This window comes from Talpa occidentalis, unplaced genomic scaffold (genome assembly GCF_014898055.3).
Source record: "Talpa occidentalis isolate TD23 unplaced genomic scaffold, MPIMG_talOcc4v2.1 talOcc4.5, whole genome shotgun sequence".
Classification (NCBI taxonomy): domain Eukaryota; kingdom Metazoa; phylum Chordata; class Mammalia; order Eulipotyphla; family Talpidae; genus Talpa; species Talpa occidentalis.
In genome coordinates this window covers 37863508-37875658 of record NW_023604861.1, presented here as the reverse complement: position 1 = coordinate 37875658, position 12151 = coordinate 37863508, and the positions used below count along the sequence as shown (strand labels likewise).

The 12151-nt window shown below is 33.7% G+C and overlaps 1 long non-coding RNA gene across 1 annotated transcript in view; it reads left to right on the top strand.

The window, feature by feature from the left end:
- LOC129146892 (uncharacterized) overlaps window positions 1–12151 on the top strand; it is a 166194-nt gene that overhangs the window by 131319 nt on the left and 22724 nt on the right. Inside the window, exon 2 of the long non-coding RNA XR_008554245.1 lies at window positions 2319–2454. This is a non-coding gene — a long non-coding RNA (uncharacterized LOC129146892). The remainder of the gene's footprint in view (window positions 1–2318; window positions 2455–12151) is intronic.

Genomic DNA, 12151 nt, shown 5'->3' with positions numbered 1-12151 from the left:
TGAGTGAGCATTTCTTCCATGTGCCTGCTGGTCATGTGTATGTCTTGTTTGGAGATGTGCCTGTTAAGTTTTTTCTAACCAATTTGTTTTGCTTATTTTCTTTTTGTTGAGTTTTATATGCACTTTGTAGATCTTAGATATCAGTCTTTATCAGATATATGGTGTGCAAATACTTCCACTCAGTAGGGTATCCTTTTGTTTAAATGAAACATAACATTTTAATTTGAAGCATTCTGGGGGTGCATTATTATTTTTGTAAATCAATGTTTTCTATAATAAATTTTCAAATGTGAATTATGTATTGATGACTATAGTCCAACCTGTTTATTACTCTGCATATGTTATATTTTGCTGCAATTATAACAATGCCAAATCTCAAAGGATTAGCATATAGAATTCTATCTCATGGTCCATGTCAGATGACTGTCTTGGTCAGGGTTTGCCATCTAATTTCAGGACCTTCATGCTAGTACTAAAGCAGAGAAATTACTGGAAAGATATCCAGAATTATTTCATCTGCCTCAGCCCTGAAGATTGTTCAGACCAGTCAAACGGCCCCATTGATATAGATCAGAGTAAGAGGGCTGGAAAGAGCCAACTATTTTTGTCCAAAAACAACAATGTGATATTGTTTGTTATATATAAATAATGACTACCGCAATTCTAAAATTGAAATTTTGTGCCCCAAAATTATGAGTGTTCATGCATAATAAAGGACAAGTTTATTGTCTATTATTAGTAAATTATTAAACATAAATACATAGTATATGTAGATAATTGGTAATTTTTTTTTGATATTAGTACTAGAGCCAGTAATATATGTCTCTTGATATGTTAAAAGCTAAATAATGATTGCTATTTCTAGAAGTGTTCTCTTGGTGCAAACTAAATTATAAATATGGACCATAAACTATTAGGCAATATTGGTTAAAATATGGTCATTGATATAGATCAGAGTAAGAATTTTTAATTATCATCAAAAGAAAAACTCAGTGTTGTATAGACAAGTCATGGCCACAAGATTATTTTACCAACCCGATAGCTGGAGAAACAATATATTCTATCTTTAGAGCTAAGTGCCAATGAGTGAAATACAAATCGAATGTTCAAGAACAAGGTCATTGTGGACTCTAGTGGTATTTAAAGGATTCTCAGGCTGGAAGCACTTGACCTCTGTGCTTTGGTAAATGATAGAGCTTAAAGAGGCATAGAGGAGGAGAGAATTGAAATCTGAACACACTGATCATCATAAAAAGGAGAAGGCAGGAAAAGTAAGGAGAGGTTTATGGGTGAAGAAGTTAAACTTATTTGGAATAAAGAGTTTGTTCTAAAGAGTTTTTTAGTATTTCCTTTTATATATGAGTAGTCAGAAAAAAACCTGACTCAAAAAATATGTCTCATTGATGGTGTTTTGGGAAAAATACTGTAATTTTTTTTTGGTGGCCAGTAGTTGCAACTCTGAAACATAATGATTGCCATATGTTAAATACCTGTGATATTGTGTTAAATACAGGATATTGTGTCAGATACTTTACATAAAATATCCAATTTCATGATAACTTGAATTCTGAAAGTTAATCTTAACATTGTTCCAGAAAAGAGAACAGAAGTTCACAAATATTGGGTAGTTTCTCTATTTACAAATAATATGTACACCATAGGAAAGGTTTTAACCAGTTTGACAACAAATTGAAGTTCTTTTTACTTCATCTTGCTAAGAGAGGGTTGCACATCTGTGGCCCTTTGTTAAGCAAATGTATTCATAGGTAGATGTCCACCTCCACCTCTGTGTACTCATCTTTACTGATGTAAATTTTGTTACTTTCACAGGACTCTACATATAAGTTGTAATTGATCAACATTGCTACTAATACAGCATTCGTTTTTTTTCATTAAAAAGTGGAAAGTCAAGTCAGAAATGTTTCTAATACCACAATAAACTATTGACTATTAGGTTCTTATTAGGCAGTATGCATTCAAAGGATGAAGCATAGGAAAGTAAGAATGAATAACTAGTAAATTTCATTGTTCAAAAGTGGGGGCAGAATCAAGGTTTCTTGCCCTTCCTTGGATCTAATGGAGCTTATTTAGTGGAGAAAACTACCTGAAAAAATACCAAGTTTTGTTTATAAAATGCCTGGCAGTCTATATAGTATGATATTCAAATTGTGTTAATCAAATATTTGTGTTAAGTATTCTCTAAACACAGGCCACTAGGCCTTGAAAATCCTCCCATATCTATTACTTTAAGAACAAATGTTCAAGTAGCCAACATAGCCCACAAATTAATGTAGTCTTTGCCTCTTCTGACTTTCTAGCATCAACTGATAAAGCTCCCAACAGTGCTTCCACATTCCTGCTGCCAGACAATTTCTGAGATGCATGCTGGACAATTCTCTGAGTGCAATATAGAGTAGGTAAGAGCAGAGTCTCTGGAGCCAGCTCATGAACCAGGTAAGTCACTTAAGTTTGCTATACCTCATTTTTTTTCATCTTTAAAATGGTGCTAATGATAGTACCTACTCCAACGTGTTGTTATGAGAATTAAAAAAGTTAATTGTTAAGTGTGTGGAAAAGTACCTGGTCCTTAACACTTGCTTAATAATATGGCATTGATTGAAAATACTTTTTTTTTTTTTTTTGTAAAATGAAAGAAACCACAAGCACAAAGAATTAAGGCACATAATCCACCCTGGAAATTTTGGACTGATTAACAGAAAAAGTTATGGAACTAGAGTGGTGGTGACAAAAATGGAATGTGTGCTGAAAACAAGTTTGTTCTATTTTGATCAGTTGAAATGTGGGATAGACTTGAGAATGTTTATAGAAGAAAGGAAAGACTCAGAGCAAGGACAAACCTGAAGGTAAGGGAAGCAAATCCAAGAGAAGATAGCAGAGTATGAGATCAATGCTGTAAGTGAAATAATTGACTTTAAACAGAAGGAGAGACAAATAATTGCTATGAATTCTTTTGCACCCCATTATCTTAAACCCACATTTCTGTTTAGAAACCATGAACTATAATGGGTATCACAGCTTTCTTCCTTATTGAGAGATGTCTTGTGTCACTGACTTTCACAAATTTTCTCTACTTTGTATGCTGTTAACTTGATGTTTAATCCATAAACCTGCTGCTTTTTGTGCTTAGAATGCCTTTTCCTTTAAATTCATCTCTCCCATACAGATTTCTCAATTAGGTGACTATTCAACCATTGAAACACTTTTTACTTCCCAAAAACTTCTTTGGCATTTCCAGAAACATAGTAAACACATTAAGGGCATTGATTGCATTCTCATGCCCCCTGAGTGGGATGTCATCCTTTGGTCCCCACTGTTTGCCAATAACAGCCTCACAGAGAAAAGCTACAAACAGGGCAGGGGCTATGTTCATTGAATCTACTTCTCAGATCACAGCATAGTTTCCTGAGTTATATGGGAACTTATGTGCCATTTGATAATGAGAACTATCATTTGTATGTAAGAAAGCTCTTAAAATTGACTTAACAAAAGCAGGGCACGGGAAATGTACTAATTTGTCAGACCATCTAGCAGCTTCAATCTTAGACATGTTAGCTTATGAATTCTTTTAGAATTTTTGAAAGTTATATTTGAATCTTAGATTTAAATGCTCACTCATTTATTTGAAATCATTAGGGATGTGATTTCAAATAGAAATTTGGCTCTAGAACCAACAACTAAAACTATGGTACATAGTTTAGTTTCTTTGTATATTTAAAATTACCTAGTATATGGACACCTTCTGGACATGTTGTGTTTTCCTATCATATGCTCTACACCTGACAAAAAGCAAAACTTTCAAGGCATGTTTTCATATAATTTCCCCCCCAAATGTGTGCATTTCCTTTTATTTTAAGTAAGATGGGAAAATAAGTTCAAAAAATAACTCAGTTACATTATCAAAGAAGAACTTAGGAGTTTAGCTATAACATTCCCATTAAGCCTATAAAAGTGAATAAGTAAAGCCATGTTCTGACTTTGTAACTTTAACCATTAGTAATCATCAAAACACTGTGAAAAGTGATTTCAAGATCAAAGCAAAACAGCAACTTGAAAGGCAGAGAGCTAGTGCTGAAAAAGCAGGGTCCTCATATTATAACCCCTGTTATAAGGTTGCAAGAAATCAGGTAAACAAGACCTGGATATGAAATGGACCTCTCTGAGAATCTACCAAATTTATAAGTATGTCTTATAATACTGCAGTTACTTTCAAAATATCTGCTCCATTCCACAGATGAAATCCAAGAGTTCTTTGTGAAATCAATAAACTAGCTTTAATCCCCTAAACATTATGGTAAGAAGACCATGTAATGATCACTTAAGCCTATACATTTTGAAAGGAAAAGATAATGCTATTCATAATTGCACATCAAAAATTCTATTAATTTGGCATTTCCTAGGCAAATGGAGAAGTATCCTTCCATGGTGCCTTAAAATAAAATGAATGTTGTTCACTTGTCCATAGATTAACATTGCTTTTGAAATCTTACCCAAGTCTCAGTCACTTCACTTTGTGTGTTGCCCACTAAGCATTCCTAGTAATCGCAAATATAGGTGGCATGTTACCTTTAGGTTATTATATCACTTCATGCCAACCTTAAGACACTTATTATACAAGTATGAATCTAAATGCTAATACTACTACTATATGCAAATATTCTTGATGAAATAATCAATATCATAATTTATAACTCATTCAATATTTTAGGGACTTATATACAAATATCATAGAAATGTTGAAAAATACAATCATTTTTAATCTTCTCATTTTAAACAAAGCTGTTATAGCTTTGTTTTTCCATCTTTATATTCTGTATGATTGTATATGAGTCTCCATTTTCAAACCATCTATTAGTAACTTTTCTATAGCAGAATATGTATTACTATGGGAAGAATCAGTATCCAATTCTTACTCAATTTGAATTTAATTTTATGTTGTCATACAAACTGTAATTATAGCTTCATAGTATGTATATAAAGTTGGGATTGTGCTCTACTTTAACTCATCATGCCCTTTCACTGCATGTTTAAAGTGACACTAGTTTTTCACTATGCTAGCACTAAAATGATTATCTTATTACATACAGCTTTTGCCAGCACTTGAAATTTTATTTTATTTTTAAGATTTATTTTTATTTATTTATGAATATAAGAACTGGGGTCTAGGCCAGAGGTGTGGGTGGGTGAGAGGAATCACCAGAGACAGAGTGGGGACCAGAACAGAGGATCTACTGAAATACACTGCTGAGGTGGGCATTGGGCTAGACAGGAGAGGTCTGCTGCGCCATGTAGTTAGCTCTCTGGCAAGGGTCAAACTCATGCCAAGTGGCTGGCGATAGCTTGATAGTGCTGAGACTTTAACCCCGTGCCACCAGGGAGACCCAACATTTGAAATTTTAAAATATATACCGATGTGCATATTTACTGGACCACATGTTACAAATGAAAAAAAAGTTAACTTTTTCTTTTTAGTACTAGAGTCAAGAGTATCCAAATAAATTTAATTGTATCCTAATTGACTTATTAGAAAAGCATCTGTTTAAATATATTTAGCATGCTTAATGTGATTTAAAATCATGATTAATTTATGACATTTCAATACTAAAATATCATCTCATCTAGTTACCAACCACTCATGTTCAGCTCTTTTATTATTAACATGGTACGCATCTGACTTAGGGATTCTGGTTTGGTTCACTAGAAATGAACAGATACACAGCAATGCAGTAGCTAAAATGGATATGTTAGCAAATGAAAAGTGACAGTATTACTTAAGCATAAAATATGTAGCACTTTTTAAGCCACAATTCAACATTAAGGAAGACAAACTTGTTACTCCAGCTAAAATCTGTCGTTTCAAAGTCAGTGAGACATAAACTAGCTCATCCTTTATGAGCAAAACTTTTTCTACTGAAATATTTGTATTTAAATAATTTTGTCATTATTTTATTGCAAGTAGTGGTTCTAGTCTTGATGCATAGGCATGTGTATATAAACCCATTTCATATCATGAACTAAAAGATCTCCCTGCTTGCTTTCGATAGTTGGTTTCTAGTTTGGTATTCTCAGACTATATAGTCCAAGGATATGTTGGGTATGATTTCAGTTTTCATGAAATTATTGATATTTCTTTTGTGTCCCAGAATGTGGTCTCTTCTGGAAAATGTCCCATGTGTGGTTGATAAATATGTGGATTCTTTTTTTGGGAGTGCAGTTCCGTGTGTCTGTGAGGTCGTGAGGTCTAATTCTTGTTTTAAAGCTATTGCATCCCTGTTTATTTTGTGTCTAGTTGATCTGGTGAGAGTGGGGTGTTATAGTCTCCTACCACAAAGGGTTTTTTTTTCCAATTTTTTTTTCATAGCCCCTAGTGTTTTTCCACATCCGCCGTTGTTCTTCCTGTTTGTTTGTTACCTGCTGATCTACACAGAGGTGCACAGTTGGCTATAAAAAAGGAAGCAAGGAACTTTACTTCTGACAATTAATTATAGGATGGTTTTGCCTAGAAATCTTCCCTCAATGTGTTGAAATAATCCTTTTGAACAAAAACCAAAGATAGGTGTGAAATAGACAAGGGCATTTCTAACTAAAATGTTTTGTGGTTACATTAATGCATACCACTGATAAAATCACAAGCATTTTGCTAGCAGTATCACTATTCACACCAACAGGTATAAATACACCCAGTAGAATTTACAAACCAAGAGAAAGCAGAGAAATGAAAATTAAGAGATATATTTGAGTTTACAAAAGTGCATTAAAGAGGAATCTAGAACAATTATGCTTTAAGCTAACTTCATCAAAAATTGAGAACATATAGTAGTAAATAATATTTCCTAGAAAATAAAGAATGATAAAAGGAATTAAGTTGTTTTGCTAAAGACAGTGTTATCAAGAAAAACAGATATGTGCTCAAATTATGTGTTCATCAAATCTCAACTCCAGTGAACCTTTCCAGTTTCATCTTCCTTCCATGCCCTGTATCCTTTGCTGCTGGGAACTGGCCATTTAGCTTAGAAAAAAAATCTTTGTTAGTCCCACCTCTTACCTCTGTTAGACTGTCTCTGTCTTTCAGTTTTCCTCTGTTAATGGAAATTCTCATAAGTCAAAAAAGAAGCTCCCTCTAAGATACCTACATCATCTAATTCATACTTAATCCCTGCAAAAGTTGCTTAGCACATTGCCTTGGCCTACAAGTCAATACTCTGTAATTAAAATCTTCATAAGTTAGCACAAAAATGATACTCTTCCTATAGAGTAGAAGGAAGACTTTCTGAAACAATCATATGAGTAAATATAATAAATATATACATAAAACAACTAATATTTTTAAGAAAATGTAATACCCTAATAATATAAAGTCCTTTAACTATGAGTCTATGTCCTAAAATTTTTAAGGAATGATTTCATTTTAGTTTGTCAAATCTCTCTTAGGTAACTATTATATTCCGTTTTATGCAAGCTCTGACATGGTGCAGATGACTGCATGCATTCTAAAATATCCTGCTTTTAGTAACTTCATACTCAATGCAATAATATTTCCAATATTTAAATTGTTTCAGTATAATAACTCTAGATTATGGAGCAATTCATAGACTAAGGGAACTAAGGATTTTTTTTTTTACAAAAGAGATACTGCCACAGTGAACCTGACACTAATCAGAGAATAAATCTGTGATGTGTGCAGTCTGACATAAGAGTTGGAACAACTGAATGATCTTTTTAATTTCCAGAATATAGATCCTTGTGCCACTAATTTATCCTCCAAGCAACTATATTCCATATACAATATTATAATTTCAGTTATAAATATAGTACAGTATTTGTGATTTTTATCATAATAAAGCATTGTTATTTATAAAAAATTTCCTTTAAATATCTCATTTGAAAATAATTATTGTGTTCTCCATTTTATGTTTTTTTCACATGTTAGAACCATCTGCTTTCTATATGAATAGAATTCCAATTTTAGAGCAGTAGTCAAATGAAGTGATTGAAGTTTCAGAATTTATCTCCCAAGAAAGCATTTAATATGGAAAAGATGTTTACATTAAATATTTATACTATATTGAGTGAAGGAAATTGTTTAGTCAAAACATACAAACAATAAAGAAACCTGTGTTTTCCATTCACTTTTTCTATCATAGCCACTTTTTTCTTCTATGTAGGTTTCAATAGAAATATGATGTTATTGTATCGAAGCTTACATAGAGAAAAGAGTATAGAGATAATGGCTTCTTATGAGAAAAATGCTAAGATGTTTCTTGTATTTGTTGGTTTCATTCTTGATTAGATAAGTTAGTGTCCCCAGATGCTTATTCTCAGAATTCTTATCACCAAATTGGAATCCCAGGTTCCAAAACACAAAGGGACGTGCTTCCTCAATTCTTCAGAGTACAGGCACAAGAGCAGAATTCTTATGCATTATTCATTTTATATTGTAGATCAGCATTTCCCCCAGTGTACTTGAGTCTCATTCTGGGAGGGAGGGGGTGCAAATGATTGACACCAACACCCTCATCACATCCCAGATGGTCAGTGTTAACCTAGCATGGTTATTTAGCATCCTTGCCAGTGATTTAGGTGGTCATATAGTTTAATTATAGACAATGGGCTGTAAGGACAGATCAGGTTGGTGAAAGGAGGGAGAGAAAGAAAGAATGGGGGGGAGAGGCATAGGGAGAAGGGGGGGGAGAATGGGGAAGGGAAATAAAAAGAAGGGACAAAGGAGGAAATTAATGGAAAAAGAACACTTGCTACCATGTTTCATTCTAGAATCAAACTGAGGAACTTTAAACACATTAAGGATATCAGAACTGAGAACTGCAGAAAAAAAAATGGGGGCTCTACTATGACATAATTTTTATTCATAAAATCAAAAATAACTGCCCATTCTTCAGAGTTTTTGTTCATTGAGATAATCTCCTTAGTGTTTTTCTTAGACTATTTTTTAGAATAGTTTAAAATTCACAACAACATTGAAGGAAAGGTATTGTGGGTTTTTTTGTGTGTAATGTCTTTGGTTTGAGTATTAGGGTAAGGCTAGCCTCATAGAATGACTGTCAGGAAGTGTTTCCACTGTTTCTTTCCTCTGAAAGACATTTTACAGAAGTAAATTTCTGATTCCCCTTAAGTGTTTGATAAAATCCACCAATAAACCTAGCTGGACCTAGTGCTTTCTGTTTTGGAAGGTTATTACTAATTTGATCTCTTTAATAGATATAAATATATTAAGAGGATCAGTTTCTTCCTGTGTGTTTTGGTAAATTTCATCTTTCAAGGAATTGGTCCATTTCATCTAGGTTATCAAGTTTGTGGGCCTGCAGGTAGTCATACTATTGCTTTATTCTTTTAAAGTCCAGTGGTCACACCACTTTCATTTCTGATGTTAATAATGTGTGTCCTTGCTCTTTTACCTTTATCTAACCTAGCTAATGGCTTTATTGATTTTATTAATTTCTTGTTAAATTACCAGTTTGGGTTTTCATTGACTTTCTCTTACTGACTTACTGTTTTCAATTTCATTGATTTCTGCTCTGATACATACATACTGGTTTTCTTCTGCTTAGTTTGAATTTAATGTGCTCTTCTTTTTTCTAGCTTCCTAAGTGGAAATTATAATTATTGGTTTTAGATCTTCCCCTCTCAGGTCTACTTTTGCTATAACCTGCAATTTTTTGATAAATTGTGTTTTCATTTATTTAAAATATTTTTTAAATGCTTGTGAATTATTTTTGACATATGTATTATTCAGGAATTTTTTTTTTCATTTTCATGTTTTGGGAGACTTTCCAGTTATTTTTCTGATACTAATTTCAAGTATAATTCCATTGTGGTCTGGAAACAAATATTGTATGGTTTCAATTTTATTTTTTATTTATTTTTTTTAAGTTTATTTATGCATACAAGAATGGGGGTTCAAGCCAGAGATGTGGGGGGTGAGAGGATTCACCCGAGACAGAGCAGGGAACAGAACAGGCAGATCTACTAAAATACACTGCTCAGGGGAGCAGGGGTGAATCAGGAGAGGTTTGCTGCTACGCCATGTGGGTCTCCTCCCTGGCTGGGGATTGAACTCATGCTGCAGTACATTCATAATGCTGCATTTTAACCCCTTGTGCCACCAGGAAGGCCCTGGTTTCAATTTTAATTTTGTTTAGGTGTCTTTTATGGCTCATTATTTGATCTACCATTGAGAACAGTCCTTGTAGACTTTAGAGAAATATATTCTGCTGTTCTTGGTGAAGTAGTCTACAGATGTCAATTATAATCTGTTGAATGAGGGTGGTTTTTAGTTCAACTGAGTTTTTACTGGGTTTCTGCCTACTGGATCTATCCACTTTCGAGAAAAAGGTGTTGTAGTCTCCAACTATAAATGTGGATTCATCTATTTCTCCTTGCAATTTTATTAGTTTTAGACTGACATAATTTGACACTACTATTAGATGCATACATGTTAATGGTTATTTCTTCTTGGAAATTTGACTCCTTTATCATTATATAATAACCTTTTGTATTACTGATCATTTTCCTTGCTTTGACATTAGCTCTGTCTGAAACTGATATGGCTAATCCTGTTTTCCTTTGATAAGTGTTAGCTTGGAATATTTTCCTCCATCCATTTACTTATAATCTTTATGTGTTTGTATATTATATAATTACGTAAGTGTGTTTCTGTAAATATATATTTTGGGTCTTGTTTCTGATCCACTCTGACAGTCTTTGTCTTTCAATAGGTGAATTTAGACCACTGATGTTCAAAGTGATTATTCATATATTTCAATTAATATTTACCATGTTTGTTACTGTGTGCAATTTGTTTCTCTTGTTTTCCCACTTTTGTTTCCTACTTTTTCCTGTCTTTTGTGGTTATAATTGAACATTTTATATGATTCAATTTTCTTGTCCTGCTTAGCAAATCTGTTATAATTCTTTTTTCCAGTGGTTACCCTAGAGTTTACAACGTATACAGTTAATCCACTTTCAAATATCATAAAACTTCACAGATGTCAGTACATTATAACAATCCCATTACCTCCCTTCATGCCTAGATCTATGCTTTCATTTATTACCCTCATGTATAAACATGCAAAAGCAGATATACATGTGTATGATATCTACTTAAGCATTAATAATCAACTATATTGGGCCTCCCCGGTGGCGCAGCGGTTGAGCGCTGGGTTGCGAAGCTGCCTGCGGCCTCTGCGGCGCCGGTTCGATCCCCGGCTGCTCCCCGGCCACTGGAGGAGGGTCCCACATGGCGCGCAGACCTCTCCTGCCGCCCGCTGCTCCCCTCAGCAGTGTACTTCGGTCCTTCTGTCTGCTCTGCTCCCCGCTCTGGCTCTGGTGAATTCTCTCACCCTCCCGCGCTTCTGACTGTACCCAGTGCATGTATAAACAAAACAAACAAGCAAACCAGCAAACAAATAAATAAAGCATGCCTCTATCAAAAAAAAAAAAAATAATCAACTATATTGTAGGTATTATATTAAACAAACTAATGTTAGATTAATTACAAATAAAAAAATTGAAAGTTTTTATTTTACTTTCACTTTCTTTCTTTCTTAATGGTCTTCCTCGTTCTATGTAGTGCCAAATATCTGACCAATAGTATTATTTCATCATTTCTTCTGAAATAATTCTATTGGCAACAGCACACTTTTTGTTAGAGAAACTTTTACACCCTCTTTATGAAGGAAAACTTTATAGAGTATAAAATACTAGGTTGGTGGTTTTTTTTCTCTGATCACTTTAAATATCACTTCACTTTAAAAATCACTTCAATCTCTTCTTGCCTGTGTGGTTTCTGAGGAGAGATCAGATATAATTCTTGATTTCCTTCCCCCAGCTTCTTTCAACATTTCTTTCTCTTTCACTTTCTGTAATTTGAAAACAGTTTTTAGGTGTATTTTGGCAGCTTCTTGGATCTGCAATTTGGTATCTGATGTTATTTAGGAAAATAGTCAATCCTTAGCTGATAAAAATGTTTCTTCTGATCCTATTCATCCTCCTGGTACACTTACAGTAAGTATTTTATACATTTAGTAGTTGTCCTAAAATCATTGGATATTCTGCTCCATCTCTGTTCTCTTTGCTTTTGATTTTCAAAGATTGCATTGATAAAAATTCTCTGAAT